This window comes from Pteronotus mesoamericanus, unplaced genomic scaffold, assembly GCF_021234165.1.
Source record: "Pteronotus mesoamericanus isolate MK-2021 breed Mesoamerican mustached bat unplaced genomic scaffold, CSHL_Meso_final scaffold_85, whole genome shotgun sequence".
Taxonomy (NCBI): domain Eukaryota; kingdom Metazoa; phylum Chordata; class Mammalia; order Chiroptera; family Mormoopidae; genus Pteronotus; species Pteronotus mesoamericanus.
In genome coordinates this window covers 53,912,184-53,936,419 of record NW_026555329.1, presented here as the reverse complement: position 1 = coordinate 53,936,419, position 24,236 = coordinate 53,912,184, and the positions used below count along the sequence as shown (strand labels likewise).

General features: G+C 37.0%; 2 pseudogenes; one reads left to right on the top strand and one right to left on the bottom strand.

Annotated features, from left to right (window-relative positions):
• The first annotated feature begins 4,058 nt into the window (after positions 1 to 4,058).
• On the top strand, positions 4,059 to 5,711 carry LOC129062883 (L-lactate dehydrogenase A chain-like; annotated as a pseudogene).
• Positions 5,712 to 12,139: 6,428 nt separating this feature from the next.
• LOC129063192 (DNA methyltransferase 1-associated protein 1-like) overlaps positions 12,140 to 24,236 on the bottom strand; it is an 84,033-nt pseudogene continuing 71,936 nt past the window's right edge.

Sequence of the window (24,236 nt, the reverse complement as noted above, 5' to 3'; positions counted from 1 at the left end):
TTCTTATAGCCAGTAATATCAAACTCCTGGCATAGTCATTCTGGCACATTAATCCAAAGTATAAGCAAGCAAATTAGGTAGTTTAACCCTTGAAACTATAAGCTTTAAACTGTCTAGTAAATTTAGAGAACATAAATTTAGAAATATTTACCTCTGTGATTTTTGGGAAATTGTGATTTATATATTTTTTTCTTGAATATATTTATTAACTGAGTGATTTTGGACAACTCTACATTGTCTCTGAGCCTACAGTTTTACCTATGAAGTATAGAATATGTCTGCTTCACACACCTTAGTTAACCCAGTAAATATTTATTTTTTTCCTATATGGGACATGCATTGTCTAGGCTTTTGCGTTACACAATAGAAGAGATACATATGAATAAGAGCCTGAATATAACCACAATAAATAAATAAATGATTTGACAAGTTAGAAGATGGGAAACTATATGGAAAAAAAAGATCAGGGTAAAAGCATAATGTTACTTATGGGAGGGATGGGCTCATTGTAGTTTAAAATAAAGTTTTCAGGATAGGCTTCATTGAGAAGATAACATATGAAAGAAAGACTCAAAAGATATAAGGAAGTCTGCCATCAGAGAACAATTCCAGCCTTGGGGATCCACTAGAGCAAAGGCACAAAGATGTATGTGGTGAGTTTGCAGAACCGCGAGAAGACCACTGTGGCTAGAATGAAATCAAGAGCAAAGTAGTAGAAATCAGAGTGATAAGGAGGACTAGGGTACAGATTGATACAGATTGATCATGTAAAGTCTTATAGGCCATGGCAAGGATTTTGCTTTTATTCTAAAGGGAAATGACAAAACTTGGAAAAGTTTGGTGAGACATCATATGATTTATATTATATTTTAAAAAGACCATTTTGACTACTTTTTTGGTAACATATCATAGAAGGCAAGTGTGGAAGGAAGGAAACCAGTAGGAGGTTTATTAGAGTTATCTGAGAGAGATGATGTTAGCCACCCGACTAGGATACTAGGACTGAAAGTTCAGTGAAGTGCTTGAACTGTAGCTATGTTTTGAAGATAAGTCAAAAGCATCTCCTCATAGACTGGAGTGGATATGAGAGGAATTTAAGAGTCAATGTGGCTCAAATATTTTACCAAACAACTGGAATGGTGGAGCTAACAGTAACTCACATGGTAATCCTGCAGGTGGAGTAAGTTTTAAGGAAGAACATACAAATTTCAGTATTGGTTATGTTAAGACTGCAATATCTATTTGACATCTTACTTAAGATAATATAAATTATGCTATAGTTAAAACTAGGACTCAAAATGTCAGTGTCCTAACACATTAAAAGGTTACTTCTCACTCATGTTACACATAAAATATAGATAGTGAAGACGTGAAGACTCTATTCCACATATAATGCTCAGGGACCAAAGCTGATGGAAGCACTGCCATATTGTAACTGCATTAGAAATATATGGCTCCAGGAGTTATGAAACAGGAGAAGAACTAGAGAGTCATGTTTTGGCTCCTAATATATTACCCCAATGACACATTTTACTTTCTCTCATTGTTCGTTAGCCAGTCACATATGGCGTTACTTAACTACAAAGGGGTAAAAAAAAATATGGACTTTGATATAAGAACAGACATTCAGGCGAGAGGTCTGTGCTTGTGATAAGAATTTGAGAGAGGTTAGCCATATGTATATTATTTAAATCTAGGAGATTGTAAAGTTACCAGGTACTAAAAAGAGGTAGAGGAGAGAATAGGAAAGAGGATTCGGCCCTGGGTGCTCCAATGTTGATAGGTCTGGGAAAGGAAGACAAAACAGCAAAAGATACTGACAAGTGTGGTAGGAGGAGAGCCAAGAAACTGGGGTGCATTGGAATTCAAGTGAAGAAAGGGTATCAAGGAGAATAGAGTGATGGACTATGACAAATGCTACTGATAGTTTCAGTAAGATGAAAACTGAGGATTGACCATTGAATTGGCAGGTGGAGTTCACTGGTGTCCTTCATGTTTTGGAGGCATGATGAAAACCTGATTGGGGTGAATTTAAAGGAGGATAGGAGGGCAAGAATTGGAGATAGCAAGTTTAACAACTTTTTTGAGAAAATTTAATATAAAAGATGAGAAAAATGGAGTGGTAGCTAAAGAAGGAATAGGGATTAATAACTTTTTTTAATGGGAAAAATAATAGCCCATGTATATGCTAATAAATAGAGTGAGAAAAATTAATAATGTAGGAGAGAGGGACAGAAATTGCTGAAGTGATACTCTTGAGCAACAGAGAGTAGATATGTCTACCAAACAAGTAGAAGAACAGATTGGCTTTAGCTAGGGGCATGGAGAGTTCATCTCTAGTGATAAGTATGAAGCAAAAATTAAGAGTGAAATGTGATGATGGGGGTCTCTATAAATTTGGTGAAGCTTGTGTGTAGGTGTCTGTGGAAGCTGTGCCTTGAATTTGGTATGAACACCAAATGAAATGAGTTCCAAAGTAATAGACAAGTAGGTTGTTATTAATTTGTTATTGGCCTTTAATAGTTTAGCATTAGCAAAAATTGAAGCTGCCAATAAAAACTCCAAAAGGAAGATGGCATACCGGCTCATCTGGAAGAAGACAGAGCCTACCCAGGGGCTTTTGGAATTAGAACAGTTGGTAGGCTTTCTGAACTAATTATCTCTGCAGAGATGCTGCTTGCCAGAGGAACATAAGGAGAGTGAAGATTATCTTAGATTATTCCTATGGAAAGATGAAATAGGAATTGAATGGGTACAGACCTTTACTTCTGTTGCTAGCCTGTGTTTACATAATAGTGTTAACTCAGCCAATAGTTAGAGTAATTTGCCAAATCAGTCACATGGGTTTCATTTGTGTGTGTCACATGCAAAATAGCAGCAGTCATTCAAAAAGGTCAATGAGAAATGATCTAATCAAAAAATGGGCAAAGGACCTGGGCAGATGCTTTTCTAAGGAGGAGATACAGAGGGCCTAGAGGCATTTGAAAGGATGCTCAGCATCACTAGCCATCAGAGAAATGCAGATCAAAACCACAATGCAGTACCACCTAACACTGATCAGAATGGCCATCATAAACAGATCAACAAACAACAGGTGCTGGCGATGCTGTGGAGAAAAGGGAACCCTAGTCCACTGTTGGTGGGAATGCAGACTGGTGCAGCCACTGTGGAAAGCAATGTGGAATTTCCTGAAAAAGCTGAAAATGGAACTGCCTTTTGATCCAGTGATTCCCCTGCTGGGACTATACCCTAAGAACACCAAAACGCCAATACAAAAGAAGCACAATTTACAATAGCCAAGTGTTGGAAGCAACCTAAATGCCCATCAGTAGATGATTGGATCAAAAAGTGATGGTACATATACACAATGGAATAGTACGCAGCAGAAAGAAAAAAAGAACTACTAAACTTCGCGACAGCATGGATGGAACTGGAGAGCATTATGCGAAGCAAAATAAGCCAGGGGGCGAAAGACAAATACCATATGATCTCACCTATAAGTGGAACCTAACCAACAATACAAAGATGCAAGGAAAATAAGACCAGCAACACTGAAAGGAAAAGAAATCAACAGAGACAAGGGGGAAGGAGGGAGGAGGGGCAGGGACAAGGAAGGGAAGGGGAAAGTCAAGGAACATATAGCAAAGACTCATGGACAAAACCAAAGGGGAAGAGCTGAGGGAGGGAAGGTGGGAGGGGGCAAGGGAAAGTGGTGGGGGGTTGGCAGAGACAAATGTATTTGAAAAAATAAATTAAAATTAAATTTTAAAAAAAGTCAATGATTTGAGAACCAGAGGGCTTCACTGAAGAGAACTGTACCTTCTACATTATTTCATTTAAACATTTATCTGAGAACATTTACATTCTGTTCTGCAGTAATAATTAACATATTTCTAACATGGGATAAAATTTACTTTTGCAGGCCCAAGAGTGCTACCCAGGATCATGACAGGCTATTGACACTTCTGTTGCCTTAGAGATTATCAAAACTAAACAATGCAGAGATTTGTTCTGGTATGTGTGTGTGTGTGTTTTCTTAATTCAAATTGGCCGTACCGGAGCCGCTGCCGCCAAGTCCGGATCCAGCGCTGCGCACCACCGAGACCCCTCCACCTTGCACACCCGATTCCTTTTGGCTCTAAGTCCAAAATGGCAACTCTCAAGGATCAGCTGATTGTGAATCTCCTAAAGGAAGAACAAACCCCCCAGAATAAGATTACAGTCGTTGGGGTTGGTGCTGTTGGCATGGCCTGTGCCATCAGTATCTTAATGAAGGACTTGGCAGATGAACTTGCTCTTGTTGATGTCATGGAAGACAAATTAAAGGGAGAGATGATGGATCTCCAACATGGCAGCCTTTTCCTTAGAACACCAAAAATTGTCTCTAGCAAAGACTATAATGTGACTGCAAACTCCAAGCTGGTTATTGTCACAGCTGGGGCGCGTCAACAAGAGGGAGAAAGCCGTCTTAATTTGGTCCAGCGTAACGTGAACATCTTTAAATTCATCATTCCTAAATGTTGTAAAATACAGTCCCCACTGCAAGTTGCTTATTGTTTCCAATCCAGTGGATATCTTGACCTACGTGGCTTGGAAGATAAGTGGCTTTCCCAAAAACCGTGTTATTGGAAGTGGTTGCAATCTGGATTCAGCCCGGTTCCGTTACCTAATGGGGGAAAGGCTGGGAGTTCACCCATTAAGCTGTCATGGCTGGGTCCTTGGGGAGCATGGAGACTCGAGTGTGCCTGTGTGGAGTGGAGTGAACGTTGCCGGTGTCTCCCTGAAGACTCTACACCCTGATCTGGGCACTGATACAGACAAGGAACAGTGGAAAGAAGTTCACAAACAGGTGGTTGAGAGTGCTTATGAGGTGATCAAACTGAAAGGCTACACATCCTGGGCCATTGGACTATCCGTGGCAGATTTAGCAGAAAGCATGATGAAGAATCTTAGGCGGGTGCATCCAATTTCCACCATGATCAAGGGTCTCTATGGAATAAAAGAAGACGTCTTCCTTAGTGTTCCTTGCATCTTGGGACAGAACGGAATCTCAGATGTCGTGAAGGTGACTCTGACACCTGAGGAAGAGCGCAGATACACTTTGGGGGATCCAGAAGGAGCTGCAGTTTTAAAGTCTCCTAATGTACCCCCTCACTGTCTAGGCTACAACAGGATTTTAGTTGGAGATTGTGCATAGTGTCCCTTTTATATGATCTATGACTAAAAACATCAATTTCCTAAAGATAGAAATAGTAATGGTTCATAAAATCCTGCATCTCTGTCCTGATGCTGGGTGGTACTCACCTTGTGTGGTCCTGAACTGGTTAGTGCGAAACAGTTCCACCTCCTCAAAGGCACCACTGCCAATGTAGCACACACTGCAGGTGCCCTTCAAACTAGATGTGTGTTTACTGTGTGTTATATTACGTGTGGTTCCTTTACCTGACGTGCCTAGTCCATCTTTTTCTCTCCAGTCAATCACATCCTGGGATCCAATGTATAAATCCAGTATTGCATGACTTGTGCATAACTGTTCTTCAGGATCTTATTTTGTGTACTCTATGAATCAGATTACTATACATGGCCATATAATGTAAAAACAAAGTCTACATATAAATAATGCAGCCAACTATCTAAGTGTCATACCAACTAAAACATCAAATAAACCTTGAACAGTGACTACTCTGTTAATATATTAAGATAAAAAAAAAACCAAATTGGCTATAGTTGACCGATTAATTGCATGAATCACTGGAACTCTTCTAACTTTTTGGATCCATAAAAATCATTTTCCCTTAAATTGGTAGATACTATATCATGAAGCTACCATGTTCTGAAAAATCAAGCTACTTTTGTTGCCATAATTCTAAACATGCCCAAAATACTACTAATCATAGAATCACATAGTTATTCAGAGAGTTCCTACTCTGTAGAGAATTGTACCTGGAGAAGTGAGGGAAAACATGTTGGAAGCCATGTGGTAGCCCACTGCCCTCATCTCTATTACCAAAGAAGGGAAAGACTGTGAAATAGAATTGCCAGTGGAGACTCTCTCCAATGTTGTCAGAAAGTCCTTTATGAAAAACACAATTCATTCTCCCATTCCAGACCTTTTAGCAGGGTAACAGTTGACAAACTGCCAGGCCTTGTTGACCAGAATAGAAACAGACATCACTATGTCATAACACTTAGTCTTAAACAGAAACTTCTATATGCTCTAATGCAGTTTGAAGGTTCTGAGTTTTCGATCCATTTGTTTTGTTTTCCCACCTTGTTACTTGGGATTTATTTGATATATTTAAAAAAGCATTTTATTTTTTCACACATACATTTAAAATTCTTATAAAAATAATACATGCCATGTCTAAAAATAACAGAGATTATAATTAAAAACATCAGTCCCCTGCCCCATCTTTTCCTATATGTAATTCTGTTCCCCAGAGGCAGTGTTTTCCTCTTTTAAGTGTTTCCGTCTTAAAATTATTTATAGTTAACTTCATAATCTACATACTATGTATACTATGTCACTCTTTCTTAATTCTTTACAGAGATATTGTTCATTGACTTTCTGATTGATGCAGATTTAGTAGGTTTTCTCCTTCATATTCTTGCCACCACCACCATCTAGTTTTGTCACAACATTATTTTAGGACTTTTATTCATCATTTGTATTATCTACTGATTATAGACAATACCTCTAGATGCCTCACTTTATGAAAGGACATAAGTGCCCCTACCCTTGATTAAAACTCTTCTTTGTTTCCATCTCCCAAATTATACATTTATACTTTCCCTTATACATGTCAAATTTAAAACCATTTGCATTGTGTTCTGCATGCATAATTAACACCTTTCTTATGGGTATATAGGTAGATTTTAAAGTTTAAAATCAACATATTCTGGTTTGTGACTTCTTTTCTGACCAGTTTCTCTAGTTATCTCATTTTATTCTACTTTTTGTCTCCTGTAAATGCCTTATTTGCTGATAGTCTATCTTGGGTTCTCTTCATTTTTATGTTCTTGCAGTGTTTTGTCTTCTTTATTTCTTTAATTTTAATAAAATCCACAGAAGAAAAGAGGATAAACAAATGTACTCAGTCCACCGTCTTGCATCAGAGGCTCCTTTTTAACTTGTGTTTTCTCCTGGTACTTATGCAACAAAAGAAAGATGTTGTACAGCAATAATTTAGCCAGATTTTCCTATTTCTAGTAATTCATCATTGGAACTACATATTACACATAATATATTTTTAGTTCTGCAGTTAAATATTTCATAATTGCTTTAAATTTACTAAGGAAAATATTCTAATCCAAAACCTCTGAGATATCAAATTGGAAAAGCAAACACATACTTTAGAAAATTTAACAAAGCATAGGAAAACTGACCAATTTTGTCTATTCTATTCTGACATTCTTAAAAAATTGAAAACAAAAATGTTTTCTTTTAATTTATTGGCATAATATCTTAATTCCTTATTTAATCTCTTCCAATTACAGTTTATAATATGCCTGGCAGACAATTGCCCATTTTGATATCTTCATCTACAAGGCAGGATAAGATAGTAATGTTTTCCTCTTGCCTCTGTCTTCTGTAAAGTCTGGTTTACAGTTTTAATAACTCCTTGGAACAAGTTACTGTACAACATAAACACATATTCCTGTTTATTCTGAATGACAGTTTTGTTATTGCTGTCTTATGAAAACAATTGTGATTCTAAATAAAGTATACTCAGAAATTAAAACCAAGAGCTCAACTTAACTACAGTGTATACACAATTTCACAAAATTCATCTACCCTGAACAGTTGTCTGCAATTTCTGCATGATTTAATTTTTAAGTATGTCAGATTTTTGTCTTCCTGTCTTCTTAGTGCCATAACAGTACAATCTTTTTTAATGTTTTCATTACCACTTTGTGAGGCTTAGGGAATGTCTTAATGTGCCAATAGGAGAGCTTGCTTTGTCCTGGACTAGAGGTAAAGCTGACTTCAAAAAAAAAAAAAAGAATATGTAAGTAGTGTAGCGTAGTGGTGAAGGGGCCTGGCTTAAAGACCAGGCAGTAGGTGCCTGTACTGACTCAACCTCTTACTGACTGGGTGACCTTGGACACTTGACCTACTCCCTTGAAACTTGTGAGATGGGAATAGTAATAGTATCTAGCTTGGAGAGCTGTCAAGAGGCTCAAGCAAGACAGGGCATGTAAAACATAGCAAAATGCCCACACTTTACACATTGTTAGTTATTTTTATTCTTACTAATGTGACTTGCTAATTATTTATAAGTGTTAATCCTACCCTGTTTAAGAACACAGAATTACCTACACATGAATTTCTCATAAATTCTTAACAATCAAAAATATATTTGTTAAACTTAACTTTAAATTTCACTTCACATAACAATCCTTACATTTTTATGAGAGAAGTTTGTATGTCCTAATTAGGTAAAGTAAAGAAGATGAGTCAAAAGGGAGAAATATTAAAGACAATAATTCTAGCTCTACCATTAACTTCCTTTGTGACTTAAGTTAGGATACTTTATTTATTCATCAATTCATGCATGCTTATCCTGTACTATATACCAGGTAATAGAGTAAAGAGACTAATAAAATCTCTTTTCTTAGGAAACACACAGCTTGGTTTGGAAGGCAAACTAAGTACAGTATAATGTATGTGACAACACACACAATATATATATAATAGTACACATATCACAAATGATAAGTATGCATATGTGATATGTGTTAATGTATCTTACTATATTTTATTAGTTTTTTTCATTTATTACATTTTGTGTGTGTATCCTGCCTGATCGTTGCCAAGTTAATAGAATGTTTAAATTTATTTCACTGATAAAATTTAAGAAATTTTTATTCATTATTTCTTGAAATATTTTTTTCTGCCCTATTATCTCTCTCCTCTCCATTCTTGGGGGTAGAGAATAACACATTACAAATATAAGGAAATATGCTATTTTCTCACAGATGCTTAAGTCTCTATTAAATTTTTAAAATATTTTTTCTTTTTCTTTATACAATTTCTATTTTTCTATATTAAAGTTCACTGACTTCTGTAATTTAAAAATATTAAATAAATAATAGAGTTCATCTGTCATCTCTATTGGCCTATAAGCTAATCCAGTGAAGTTTTAATTTAGATATGTAATATTCCTTTCTAGAATTTACATTTGGTACTTTTTTATAGTTTCTATTTACCTGCTGACATTTATTACATTTGTTCATTCATCATGAGGATATTTTCTCTTATTGAGTGTAGTTATAATACCTGCTTTGAAATACTTGCCTGCTAACTCCAAAATCTGGGTCAGCTCAGGACCTCTGTCTTTTGAATTTTTTTCCTGAGTATGGGTTATGCTTTTCTCTTTCTTAATGTATCTAAGAGTTTTAGATTGCAAATGATGTATTCTAGAGACTCTGGGATTCTGGGATTCTCTTATATTTCTCAAGAGTGTTCTTTTTTTTTTTTTGGTTTTAGCAAGCAATGAACTTGTCTACACACACATTTTTACCGCTCTCTGTAATGGGCAACAGTTAAAGTACATATTTAGTTCTTTTAGCCCTAACTATGCTGCTTGCTGTCTGTCCTATGGGTGTACAATGCAGGGTGCAGCCAGAAATTTGGGTAGCATTTTTGCACAGGATTTGGACCTCCCCCTCGCTTTTCAGGATTTACCATTCACTTTTTAGCTTCTATGATCACCTGAAATCTGCTCTCTCATCTTTACACCAGAAAGACTATTGGGTTTCTTGTTTCTTTTCTTCATTTTTAAAAAATTCTTATTTATCCTGTTACAGTTGTCCCAGTTTTTCTTACTTGGCCCTCCTCCGCCCAGCCCACCCTCTGCTCCCACAGTCAATCCCCACACTGTTGCCCATGTCCATGGGTCATTCATACAGGTTTTTGACCATTCCCTTCCCCTTCTTACCACCACCCTCCTCCCCTACCCCTCAGGCAGCTGTCAGTCTGTTCCATGTTTCCATGTCTCCAGTTCTGTTTTGCTCATTAGTTTATTTGGCTCATTGGATTCCTCTTATAAGTGAGATCATATGGTATTTGTCTTCATCAACTGGCTTGTTTTACTTTGCATAATATTCTCCAGTCCCATCCATGCTCTCACAAAGGGTAGGAGTTCCTTCTTTCTTTCTGCTTTGTAGTATTCCACTGTGTAAATGTACCATGGTTTTTTGATCCAATCATCTACTGATGGGCATTTAGGCTGCTTCCAGCACTTGACTATTGTAAATTGTGTTGCTATGAACATTGGGGTGCATAGGTTCTTTTTAATTGGTGTTATGGGATTCTTTGGGTATATTCACAGCAAAGGAATCACTGGGTCAAAAGGCAGCTCCATTTTTAGTTTTTTGAGGAAACTCCATACTGCTTTCCACAGTGGATGCACCAGTCTGCATTCCCATGAAGAGTGCACTTAGGTTCCCTTGTCTCCACATCCTCGCCAGCACTTGTTGCTTGTTGGTTTACTAATGATAGTCATTCTGAGAGGTGTAAAAGGCATTTACCTTAAGATCAGAAATAAGACAAGGGTGTCCACTTTCACCGCTCTTATTCAACATAGTATTGGAGGACCTAGCCACAGTGATCAGACAAGAAGAAGAAATAAAAGACATCCAAATTGGAAAGGAGGAAATAAAACTGTCATTATTTGCAGATGACATGATAGTGTACATAGAAAACCCCATAGGCTCCACCAAAAAACTACCTGACATAATAAGTGAATTCAGTAAAATAGCAAGATACAAAGCCAATATTCATAAATCAATGGCACTTTTGTACACTAACAAGGAACTATTGGAAAGAGAAACTAAGGAAATATCCCATTTACTATAGCAACAAAAAGAAAATAAAGTATGTAGGAATAAATTTAACCAAGGAGGTAAAGGACTTGTACTCAGAAAACTATAGAACACTGAATAAAGAAATTGAGGAAGATACAAATAAATAGAGCATGTACTCTGTTCATGGATTGGAAGAATTAACATTATTAAAATGTGCGTACTACCCAAAGCGCTTTATATAGATTCAACACAATTCCTGTCAAAATAACAATGGTATATTTCGCTAATCTAGAACAAATACTCCAAAAATTTATATAGAACCCAAAAAGACCCTGAATAGCCTCAGCAATCTTGAGAAAGAAGAACAAAGTTGGAGGGATCACGATACCTGATAACAAGCCATACTACAAAGCTACTCTAATCAGAACGGTCTGGTACTAGCATAAGAATAGACATATAGATCAATGGAATAGAATAGAAAGCCCAGAAATAAACCTTTGTCTCTATGGTCAATTAAACTTTGACAAATGGGGCACAAGCGTATAATGGAGTAAAAATAGCCTCTTCAGCAAATGGTATTGGGATACCTAAATTGGTACATGCAAAACAATGAGACAAGATCACTAACCTACACCATACACCAGAACAAACCCAAGATGGATAAAAGACTTAAATTTAATTCATAACACCATAAAAATCATAAAACATAGGCAATAAAATTTCAGATATCCCATGTGGCAATATTTTTGCCAATATATTTCCTGGGGCAAGGGTAATAAAGGAAAAAAATAAACAGCACTACATCAAATTAAAAAGTTCCTGCCCTACTAGAGAAATCATCATCAAAAAGAAAAGGGAACTGACTCTATGGGAGAACATATTTGCCAGTGATATATCGGACAATGGTTTAATCTCCAAAATATTTAAAGAACTCATATGACTCAACACCAGGAAGACAAACAATCCAATTAAAAAATGAGCAAAGGACCAGAGCAGACACTTCTCTGGGGAGGACATACAGAGGGCCCAGAGACATACGAAAGGATGCTCAGCATCACTAGCTATCAGGGAGATGCAAATTAAAACCACAATGAGATACCACTTCAAACCAGTCAGACTGTTGGATCCTATCTGCATTCTAGACAACCTGCACTGAGCCAAACTACAATAAATCCTGCCTCAGACAAAGGTCTGTAAAAATAGGAAACTCACCCAGTTCTATTCCTTTCTTTTTGCGAATTCTCCCCCACATCCAGATTCTGCTTGCTTCCCCCCCACAACTCAGTAGCTCTGTTTACACAGCAGCATTACCCACACCCCTTGTGGCCGCTCATGGCTTCTTGGCTTTCTTCACAGAAGAGGTGCTTGAGGCTGATTCCTGTCGCTTCCTCGAATTGGGTGTCAGAGGTGCACCCACCACATCAATGATGGTGTCCTTGGTGGGGTCAGGGCCGAGACTGGATTCGGGTACTGCTGACTCAGCAGAGCTCGGGGCAGGGCCTGATGCTAGTGTGGTAGGGCCTGCCAGCACACCAGCTTAGGCCAGTGCCTCGTGACGGTGCCACAGCATCTGTAGCTCATACTGGCAGTTGGCACAGGCCTGCTTGAGCTCATAGAGCAGCACCAGGTCACTCCGTAGCTCGTGGAACATATGCACCAGCTCCTCCGTGGGTGTGGGGTTCAGCTCCACACCCAGCTCCTGCAGCATCTGTTCCAGGGCCTTGATCTTCTTCTGTCCCACAGAGCTTGGCAGCTTCATCCTCTGGCTCTGTAGCATGCCGCCTGCGGACTTGAAGTCTGGAAACTTGATGCCTGCAGTCTCAGGAACAGCCGGCTTCTCAGCCTCCTTTTTCTGGTGTAGCTTCTTCTTGGGGGCCTTGCGTTCGGTGAGCCGCTGCTCTGCAGTGGTGTCTGCTGCTGTTATCAGCTTCTGCAGGTCCTGACTGCGCTTCTCCCACTCCTTCTTCCGGGCCTAGATCTTATGCAGCTCCTGCAGCAGGTACTCCTCCTCTGCCACCTGCTCTGGGGTCCAGTTGTAGAGATGCTCCAGCTGTTCCTTCCGCCATCGTTCATGCCCAGCATCAATTACTGGTATCTTAAGGTCTGTACCTGGCACAGCCCACATGTTGGCAAGCTTGGCACAGATATGGTAGTACCACTCTTTCACATCCTCCACAGAACGCTTCTTGAACTACTGGTGGTCATACCGGTCATGCTTATTCTCCAACTTTCAAGTAGTTTGTGTGTGTAGAGTTGTTATTTGCCTGGGGACTGATCCAATAGAAGCTCCTCAGCCATTTATCAGAAAGTAAACCCTTGATTTGTATTACCATGCACAGAGCTAGAGAAATTTATTTGTTTCTGTAATTGGCATTGTATTTCAATAAGTAAATAGTATATGCTATGTGTTCAGTTTATCTCTTTTATAAGTACTGAGTAAATCCTTCAGGATTATTCTGTTACCTTAGACCTAGGAAGTATTACTATGCCAAGATTCAGGTTAGCTGATTACATATGTTGGGTTGGAGTATGCTGTAACTTAAGGGTGATAAAAGGTACTTTTAACAGTTTATTTATTTTTAGAGTAATGTAGAGTGATGAAAGAAAGTTTGTTTTAAATATACGGCTTCAGTATGTTGTTTATTTGTTTCTCTCTATGGGTGTACTGTCCAGAATGTCAACTGTGCCACATGTGGCTATGTGTAATTAAATTAAGTAAAATAAAAGTTCTGTTCTCACTTCTACTACCCATAGTCTAATTACTCAATAACTACATGTAGCTAGAGGCTGCTATAGTTGACACAATAGAATTATTTCTATCATCAGAGAAAGTTCTACTGGATAACACTGTTTAATAGAGTGCTGCTCTGTAAAGAAGACAAATGCATTTATTGGGAATTGTGTTTGTTCAGTTGGTCATCTGAAATCCACAGGTATAGAATCCATTACCAAGTAGAGCCATCCCTTGATGGATATTGATGTTTACCTTTCTTTGTCACATTGACTGTGTTTTCCCTTCATGGTTGACAAACTATGCAGATCACTATTTTCTTCCTGTGAAATATGTGTAGTCTTAAAGACAGTGAGAGATTGAACTGGCTTCTATTACTGAGGACTTAACTATATTCCGGACACTGATAACTATATTCCAGGCACTTTATCTACATTATCTCACTTTATCATTATAACAACTTTTTGTCATAAATGCTATTAGTTTTTCCATTTTACAGGTGGGAAAGCCTGTAAAATGGAAAGAATGGCTGAGTAATTTGCTCACAGACCTGAAATATGTGGGGAATGAAACCAGGGTTTAATTGTGGAAGAACAAGAGAAATGAAAGACTATGTATTTTTATTATTCCCTGAGGGGAACTTCCCAAATATTAAAACTTGGTGACAAAACTGTTCTACTTTCATGAACAGAAATATAGCACAAAAGAATTACACAGACATTAGTCACAAATTTTTAGACTCATATGAAAACCTCAGTTATGTATCATGCCTTAGTACCATGAATTCCTAGTCTAGGAGTGTTTGTTGAAAAATATTTATCCTTCCCTCCCTTTCACCTTTCTCAGATGCCAAATTTTCTTTCAAATTACCAGCTTCTAAATCACATAACATCTTTCTAATTCTGCCCACATCTCTTTCTAGGCTTTATACTCATCCTGTTTTATACTCTTTTAACACTATCATTTTGTGTTTGTTTTTTAATTTTCTATTTAAAGATGATTTACATTTTAATATTTCATACCAAATAGACAGCACCATATTTTAAATTTCTTTATGCTACATGAAATAATTTTTGGCTAAATTACTTTACTTTCATTCAGAAAGTGTTATTTTTTTGTTAAGTTGTATTGATATTATTTTTTTTATTGATTCCTCTCTCGCTGTTATCTTTCCTTGTACTCCTTAACATTATATGAAAAGTGTCCAATGGTTTTGAACTCTTAAATGTAACACTAGGGTAAATGTTTACTTTTCTAAGGAAATGACCCCTCCCAGAGAGAAAGCATGGTGGTCACAATGCTGAAGCCAGAGCACACAACCACTTTCCTGCCCTGTTTTTTCCCTCTCAAATACTGTGTTCCCTCTTGCCACCATAAAATAGGTCTTGGTGCTGTCACCAGCTCAGGCTTCATCAACCCTCTTTGGAAATAGAATAGACTAGATCAACCTCCTAAAGCTTCTTTAGAGCTATACAGAGTGGGGCAACAATTGTGAGAAGGCAAAACACAGAGTTTATTCTTGTATTATTATTTATGAATCATTGTATTACTTTCCACACGAACAACTGTAAACCTACTTTTGCTGCACTCTATATGTGTAATAAAATAGTAACATCTGTAAAATATATTTTTGCTAAGCAAAAGAAAGCATGGCATTATTATCATGACATACTTCTTCATAGATATGAATAGAATAAAAATATTCTAAAAGATTCAAAAAGATATGAATAAACAGTAATTAATAAATTCTTACAAAACACTAAAAATATCTGATTATAGTTAGAAATACAAGTTACCTTGGTCTCAAGTAAATGAGGTGAACTTATCTTCATTGAAGTGTTCTTTGCTTATGATATATAGTCATTATGCAAAGGAAGAAAAATCTGCAGGGAGAGTCTGTAGGCTCAAATCACTGAACTCTATTTATGCTTAGAGGCAAAAACAAGGGAACCCTCATAATTCATCATGAACCACAAGAACAGTAGTTTTAGAAATATGCAAATATCTTTTGATATTCAGCTGCAAGGAGCAATTTGAAAGAATTTTCCAGCGTTCTTCTTTTGGAGGTGCAGCTGGATAATCATCTACATGTGAAAGAAACAGAAAGGTCTCATTTCCTCAACCTTTTCCCACTGGGCTTATCAGAGGGACTGAAAATATTTTTGTAAAATGATGGGATTCTCTGGGTTTCCTAATAGATGAAATTAGCTACTCTTCATTAATATGTTACATTCCTCATCCTGTGTGGAGAGGCTGTGTTTCTGCTAACTCAATTTTTTTTCATTCAAAAAAATTTTATAGTCATTTGATTAATAAACATATTAATATGTAAAATTATAGTAGATTTTTGTGAGGATCACATAAGATCACTTTATTACCTATTGAAAAAGTCAAGGGAAAAAGTACTGTTACCGAACGAATGGACACATGGTGGGGATGCCCAGATGCTATTACGGCAACAACGACACCCCCCTACCCTGGGTCCCTCGGTTGTAGGTCCTTTGCCTGCCACCCTTGGAAGTATGGCTTTGAATGGAAGAGTTTGGTGAAAAGGAAAGGAACTATTTATTCAAAAGTTATAAAAGTTTGATTAAGGGCTAAATGTCACCCTTAAACCTCAAAATCTCTTTAAAACAATCACCAGCACACACACAGTCCTGCCTTCCCTGCTTTTGCCCAGTTAGGCCAGTCAGGGGGACCGTCCTTCAGAAGAAAAAGAACAGAAGTCTGGGGCTCGGCTAGGCAGGCCTCTTGCGGTTCTCTGCACCATCCGCTGCCTTGCGGGGATCTCCAGCTCTTAACCCATAACCATGTGGCACCTTCTGGCCCACTAGCAAGAGTCCTTTCTCCCCTCTTTCTTCCCACATGGTCTTCACACTGTTCCCCAGAGTCTGTGTCCCTTGTTTTCTCCTGCAGGCCACTGTCTCTCCTCCTCCTATGCCAGTTACAGTCTGTGTTGTCTTTTAAACCTTCCTGATTAGCTTTGGTGATATGCAAAATAACCCTTTTTGCATATGAGGAATGAAGCTATCCTGTTACTGACATGCAAAATGACTATCAGTGGCCCAGCTCAAGGCTCCCATTTCCCAAGGTGGCCTGCCCTGGGGTGGGGGAAATATATTTTTCTTGGACACCCCAATCTCTGGACACCATTACAAATACCCTTTGTGGGGGCCTGGCTGTGCCCTGTTACAGTACCTTAGTAAAAAATGAAAAGAATCAATCATTACTCTATTCAGAAATAAATTTTTACATCAAGGTAGCATCACCTAACTCAGGGTGATTTATAACTTCTTTTCCTTTTTAGTTCTTTGTATTTGAACTTTTTAAGAACAAGAAAATGAAGCCATTATCGGTCCATTTTACCCTTAAGACAAGGAAGGTAGGATTTAATAACATAAAGGACTTTAGTCTGGTCTTTAATCTATCATTCTCTTATAAATATATTTCAGCACTAGATCAGTATTATCCAATATAACTTTCTGTGATGATGGACACATTCTGTATATGCTGCTCAATAGTCTAGCCACATTTGGCTAGTGGCTGCTGACCACCTACAATGTAGCTATTGTAATTGAGAAACTGAAAGTTTAATTTATTTAATTTTAATTAAAATTGGTGTAGCCATGTATGGCTAGTGGCTTTTATATTGGACATTTCAGACTTAGATATATTCAGAACAAAATCAGTCACAAGCATCTATACAAACCTGCAGTTATTTACATAATTCAGACTTTATTTTATTTTTACAGAAAGGGGGAGGGAAGGATAAAGAGGGAGAGAAACATCAATGTGAGAGAGATTCATCAATTGGTTGCCTCTCACACGTGTCCAACCGGGGATGGAACAGGAAACCCAGGCATGTGCCCTGACCGAGAATCAAACTAATGACCTTTCGCTTTGCAGCACTATGCCCAATCAACTGAGCCACACCAGTAGGTCTATACATAGTTATTTTGATGTTTATTTTTTCTATGAATGATTACATGTTTATAAAATGGAAGCCTATATTTATTAAAAGTAAAGTAGAATTTTGCTATAATACTATTAATTATAGGAGAAATTAAGAACAAAAATGAAATACTATAAGACTACTAATATCTACAAGAGTGTCAAAGCCACTATCACTGATTCTAATATTTCAAAAAAGCTCAGGTGTATGTTAAGACATATTATACTCTCTACAAAACTAGCAATGAGGATGGATATAAGCCAGGATTAAGCAAGACAGAGACTGGTGAAACTCCCAGTGGTGGGACCTGACCCTGCAAGAGTAGAGAGAGCAGCTTGCTATATACTAGCAAGACCAACCTTAGTTTTAACAGGTGTCACCAAGGAAGGAGGTATTTGTAAATGCAAGCTGGTGTTATTTAAAAAAACTAAGCATTTGGGATTAAAGACTTAAATATAAGGCTCACAACCATAAAACTCCTAGAAGAAAATACAGGCAGCAAAATCTTGTGCATATTTCTCTTAGTAATATTTTTTCTTATATATCTTCTTGGGCAAGGGAAACAAACAAACAGAAAAAAGCAACTGGAACTAACATCAAACCACAATGGTTTTACACAGCAAAGGAAACCATCAACAAGAAGAAAAGACAACTCACAGATGGGAAGAAGATATTTGCCAATGATAAATGATTAGGGGTTAATAATCAAAATTTATAAGGGACTCATACAACTCAATGACAAAAGAAAAAGAAAACCCAGTTAAAAAATGGACAAGGTCCTGAATAGACACTTCTCCAAAGAGGACATATGGATGGCCAATAGACATATAAAAAGATGCTCAATGGCACTCATCATCAGAAAATCGCAAATTAAAATTACAATGAGATGTTCCTGTCACATGTGTCAGAATGGTTAAATCCTATTTGTGCTTCAAGAATGAGTTCAGGTATTAATCTTAGCTCCTTACACAAATTCTCTAGGCAGAATTACTTATTCTTTATTATATTCCCACAGAAATTGATGTGACTCTATTATTACACTGAATCCACCACATCATAATTTTTTTACTTATCTTTCTTGTGAAACAAAAGGTAATGTTGATCTTTGCGAACCTCAGTTATCATTTATCAGTACATCAGTCTGACTTATATGTTGACCAAAGGACATTTTCTTTCATTATTTCTAAAAAATATACACTGAGTACTTTTTCTGGACAAGGTACTGAATGGGTATTTAGGTCCAAAATATGGCACAGGGGCTTTATTTTTATTAATCCAGGTGCTTTTGGGGAAGGTTAATATTTATTTTGGTTTTGGTTATGTTTCATGATATATCAATTCTGTTGCCAAAAGTTGATTGTGTAATACCACTTTTCCCCCTGTATATAAAAATGTCCTGATAGGACAATATGATTTGATATCTTTCCAACATGCTGTTTATGTTGATGGCAGTTTAGTACTAAAATAGTTGGCCTTTTCCCCTTTTCCTCCCACATAGCTCTTATGCCACTCATATAGCTGAATATAATAAAGCTTTAAATTTTCACATTTCTACCTGTAGATTATTGTCTGCACAAGTTCCAGTTAAAAAAAAGGTATCTTTGTTTTGAATTGTTTCTTCTTTGATGTTCAGGTTATACCATTTTATTAGTAGCCTTAATGAAATTACTTTAAAGTTCTCTGATTGACATGTGAATCTGAAAAATGTATTTCACAAAAGAAAATTGTGATCACAAAAAGAAAAATAAGTGATTTTTAAAAGTTCCATTGAAGAACAGCCATTAAGATCATAACTCATAATTCTAAATACTTCAAGTCAGGCTGCTTTTATTCATGACTATTCTTACTTTAAATATGCACAAAGCACAAAAGCTTATGTCATCCCCCATTATAAAAAAGAATTCATTGTGAATGTCACATTGTAAAATTGTTAGGTGATGTTTCAAAATTGGTTCAATAATTTTCCAGTTACTACAGAATGTATTCATCTTCCGTCTAATTAGTAATTTTAGAAGTGAATTTGAACTTTCTTTTCAAAATTTCAGGCAGTACTATGTTGTAAATGGTTTTCTGACACAGAAGGTTTCGTTTCTTCTTTCCTTACAGTTGTTGGTTATTTGCCTGGAGGATAAATATATCTCATCCTGGCATAGAGAAATGCTATTATTACCAAATAATTATTGCATCGAATAAAATTAGGACAATGCATACCACACTTTAGAAATTGGGGTTTTAAAACAGCCCAAAGGTAGGTTGATGCTGAATATCCATTTCATGAAGCTCATATTCCTCTGACAATCATCAGGGAGCCTAAGCAAGAATTTTGATGTTAGAATTTACTTTTATTCCTCTGTAAATAGATTTCAAATACAGTGCTTATTAAGTTTGTGTCTGTTACTCCTGAATGTTAGAGACCTAAGGTGTAAGATTTGGAGGTCTCCTTCTGTTTTTTTTAATTGTTGTTTACTGTTGTTCCCATTACCCCCAGTACTCCCCTCTGCTCCATCCATCTCTACCTCCCACTCTCAATCCTACCCCCCTGTTGGCTTTGTCCATGGGTCCTTTATACATGTTCCTTGATGACACTTCACTTTCTTTCCCCTGTTATGCCCTCCCTCCTCTCTGGTTACTGTCACTCTGTTTTTTATTTCAATGTCTCTGGTTATATTTTGCTTGTTTGTCTGTTTTGCTGATTAGGTTCCACTTATAGGTGAGATCATATGGTAGTTATCTTTCACTACCTGGCTTATTTCATTTAGCATAATGCTCTCCAGTTCTATGCACGCTCTTGTGAAGGGTAAGACTTCTTTCTTTATGCTGTGTATTTGTACATTGTGTAAATGTACCACAGTTTTTTGATCCACTCATTTACTGATGGGCACTCAGGTTGTTTCCAGCACTTGGCTATTGTAAATTGTGCTGCTATGAACATTGGGGTGCATAGGTTCTTTTGAGTGGTGTTTTAGGATTCTTAGGGTATAATCCCAGCAGTGGAATTGTTGGGTCAAAAGGCAGTTCCATTTTTATTTTTTTGAGGAAATTCCTTACTGTTTTCCACAGTGGCTGCATCAATCTGCATTCTTAGAAAGAATGCACTAGGGTTCCCTTTTCTCCACATATTTGCCCGCACTTGTTTGTTGATTTGTTAATGATGTTCTGACCAGTGTGAAGTGGTATCTCATTGTAGTTTTAATTTGCATCTCTCTGATGGCTAGTGTCTCTTTCTCTCTCTCTCTCTCTGAAAAGCACTGAGAAATGTATCTTTGTAGTACAAAGTAAAGCATTAAGGAAATGAAACACGGTGTGTGATAAGAATGATTTAGTTTGTTTTTGTGTATGGTGTGAGTTGGTGGTGGAATTTCAATTTTTTGCATATATCTGTCCAGCTCTCCCAACACCATTTGTTGAAGAGGCTATTTTTACTCCCTTTTATGCTTTTGCCCCCCTTTTTTTAATATTAATTGACCATAGAGGCACAGGTTTATTTCTGGGCTCTCTATTCTGTTCCATTGACCTATGTGTCTGTTCTTATGCCAGTACCAGACTCTTTTGATTATAGTGGCTTTGTAATATAGTTTTACGTCAGGTATTATGATCCTTCCTACTTTGTTATTCTCTCTCAAAATTGCTGCAGATGTTCAGGGTCATTTATGGTTCCATATAAATTTTTTAAATGTTTGTTCTATGTCTGTGAAATACACCATTGGTATTTTGATAGAGATTGTGTTGAATCTATAAATTGCTTTGGGTAATATGGACATTTTGATGATGTTAATTCTTCCAGTCCATGAACATGGTATACCTCAGACAGGTGTTTGATCTCCAAAATATACAAAGAACTCACACAACTCCACTCCAGGAAGACAAACAATCTAATTAAAAAATGGGCAAAGGACTGGGACAGATGCTTCTCCAAGGAGGACATACACAGGGCCCAGAGACACATGAAAGGGTGCTCTTCATCACTAGCCATCAGAGAAATGCAAATTAAAACCACAATGAGGTACCATTTCACACTGGTCAGAATGGCCATCAAAAACATAAACAAACAACAGGTACTAGTGAGGTTGTGGAGAAAAGGAACCCCAGTACACTGTTGGAAGGAATGCAAACTGGTGCAGCCACTGTGGAAAACAGTTTGGAATTTCCTCAAAAAGCTAAAAATGGAACTGCCTTTTGACTCAGCCATTCCACTGTTGGGATTATACCCTAAGAATCCCAGAACACCAATTCAAAAGAACCTATGTATGCCAATGTTCATAGCAGCACAATTTACAATAGCCAAGTGCTGGAAACAACCTGAGTGCCCATCAGTAAATGAGTGAATCAGAAAACTTGGCCTGGCCAGGTAGCTCAGTTGGCTGGAGCATCATCCCCATACACTAGGGTTGTGGGGTCGATCCCTGGTCAGGCCACATAGAGTCTGTGAACCAATGAATGCATGAAATAACAAAACTATGGTTCTCCTCCTCGTTCTCTCTCCCTGCCTCTCGCTCTTTCTCAAATCAATAAACTTAAAAAAAAATTAAAAAAAAAACAACTATGGTACATTTACACAGTGGAATATTATGCAGCAGAAAGAAAGAAAGAAAGAAAGAAAGAAAGAAAGAAAGAAAGAAAGGGCTATTACCCTTCACGACAGCATGAATGGAACTGGAGAGCATTATGTTAAGTGAAATAAGCTAGGGGGTGAAAGACAAATACCATATGATCTCACCTTTAAGTGGAACCTAATGAACAAAACAAAGAAGCAAGGAAAATATAACCAGCAACATTGAAAGAAAAAAGAAACCAACAGAATCAAGAGGGAAGGAGGGAAGAGGGTAACAAGGAAAGGAAGGGGAAGGATCAAATCAAGGAACATGTATAAAGGACACATAGATGGAGCCAAGGTAGGGAGGGATTCAGGGAGTGAGATGGGGTGGGAGGGGCAGGGAAAAATGATGGCGGGTAAATGGAGACGAATGTATTTGAACAATAAAAAAAAATTCAGATCTAATTTGAAAAAAAAAGAATGATTTAGTTTATCATTGCATCTGTCATTGAGTAAGAGGCATTGAGGTTTTGGATGTGTTAATTATTTTGTTTTCAATAATCATTTCACAATGCGTATGTATATCAAATTGTCCACATTGTCAAAAAGCTGGAAAAATAAGTTAAATTAAAAAATAAAAGACCAAAGACAAAGGAAATATCATTCCAGGAAATATAGGAAAAAAATTAACATTTCATTAACCAGTTTCATTACAGACCATCTCAGCCACTCCTCAGTTGATTTAGGTCTGCTGTCCTGACATGAAGACAGTACAACACACCATGCAGATTAAAGTTTATGATTCCAGCTTGACTCAGACTCAGAATAAAAGTATATTTGGGATAATCTCATTTAGTCTTATTTTAGATACAAAAAATATATGGCCAAATGGTAGTGGAAGTATTAATTTGTTGGTAGGGTAACAGTTCAAACACGATCTAATGTTAACTTTCTTGTTTTCTCTGTTGAACTGCCACCTTCTCCCTATTGGACAATGAGGAAGGGAAGCACCTGCTGCTCAGGGAAGAGCCCATGGGAGAGAACAAAGAGCATCTACATTGTGTATTCTGAACCATATATTAAGCTGTTATAGTTGAGAGACATCTTGGTTTAAAACCAAAATGATTTGGTGTAGGTCCACGAGCAGGAAGAATAGGCATGTCTTTCTGTTCTTCGTACCAGATGAGAAAACTTCACAGGAAGTGGACAGTTTTAAACATAAGTGAGTAGAAGTATTGTAAGGACTGTGCATTCTGCCACGTTCTCCACACTGAATATAGTGTGTTGTGTATTGGGGTGGGGGATGATGGCATGGAAAGAACATGAAACAATAAGCTTTAAGTAGGAATGTGAGAATAAGTGGTCCAGTTCCACATGAGTCAAGTTACGTCATTAGAAAGGATCTCAGTAAAGGTTAGAGAGAAAGTGAGACTGAGAGGAAGACTCCCTATTCTCACTATTACTGTAGGGTGGCAGTTCTATAACAACTACTTACCCCTCTTGACCCTAGGAGTATTGGTTAGGGATAAAAAAGGAGCACATACACTTTAAAAGTGAATGAATATAAAAAAATGAAATTGGTTAAAAGGAATCACTGAATTGGACTGAGAAAATAGAAGTTGACTAAATTGAGATTTTTTAAAATAGCATGCAGATATGGGAGCTCAGGATACATAATGTATTTGTTAGAGGAAATAAAGTTATATTTTTACATTGTTTTCTATTTCATTCTTGTTCTAAATTCTTCACACACTATTGTTAAGCATGGGAGAGAATTTGTCTTGTCTACTATAATATCCTATACACTTAATACATACAGTAACTATTTCTTTAATTGAATTGAACCTAAATTACATGGTCTCTTTTTTCAGCAAAAGAGCCTGAGATGGGTCATATTACTTATTTTGTGTGTGTATGTGTGTGTGTGACAGGGAGATAAATACTAGTGAAAATGTCAAACTCTTTGTTCATGAATATAGTGATGCATTTCTCAAGTTCTATGACCTATCCTTATTTATGCACTTTATGCTAGAGTGTCAGCTGTCTTGGAATGCTATTTTATTTATTATCTTGTAAATATTTTTATTTTATTTTATTTTATTTTCTATTAAATTTATCAGTGTTACATTGGGTAAAAATTTATATAGGTTTCAGATGTACAATTTATAATTCATCATCTGGAAAAAATTTTTAATGTCTAAATTTTTTTT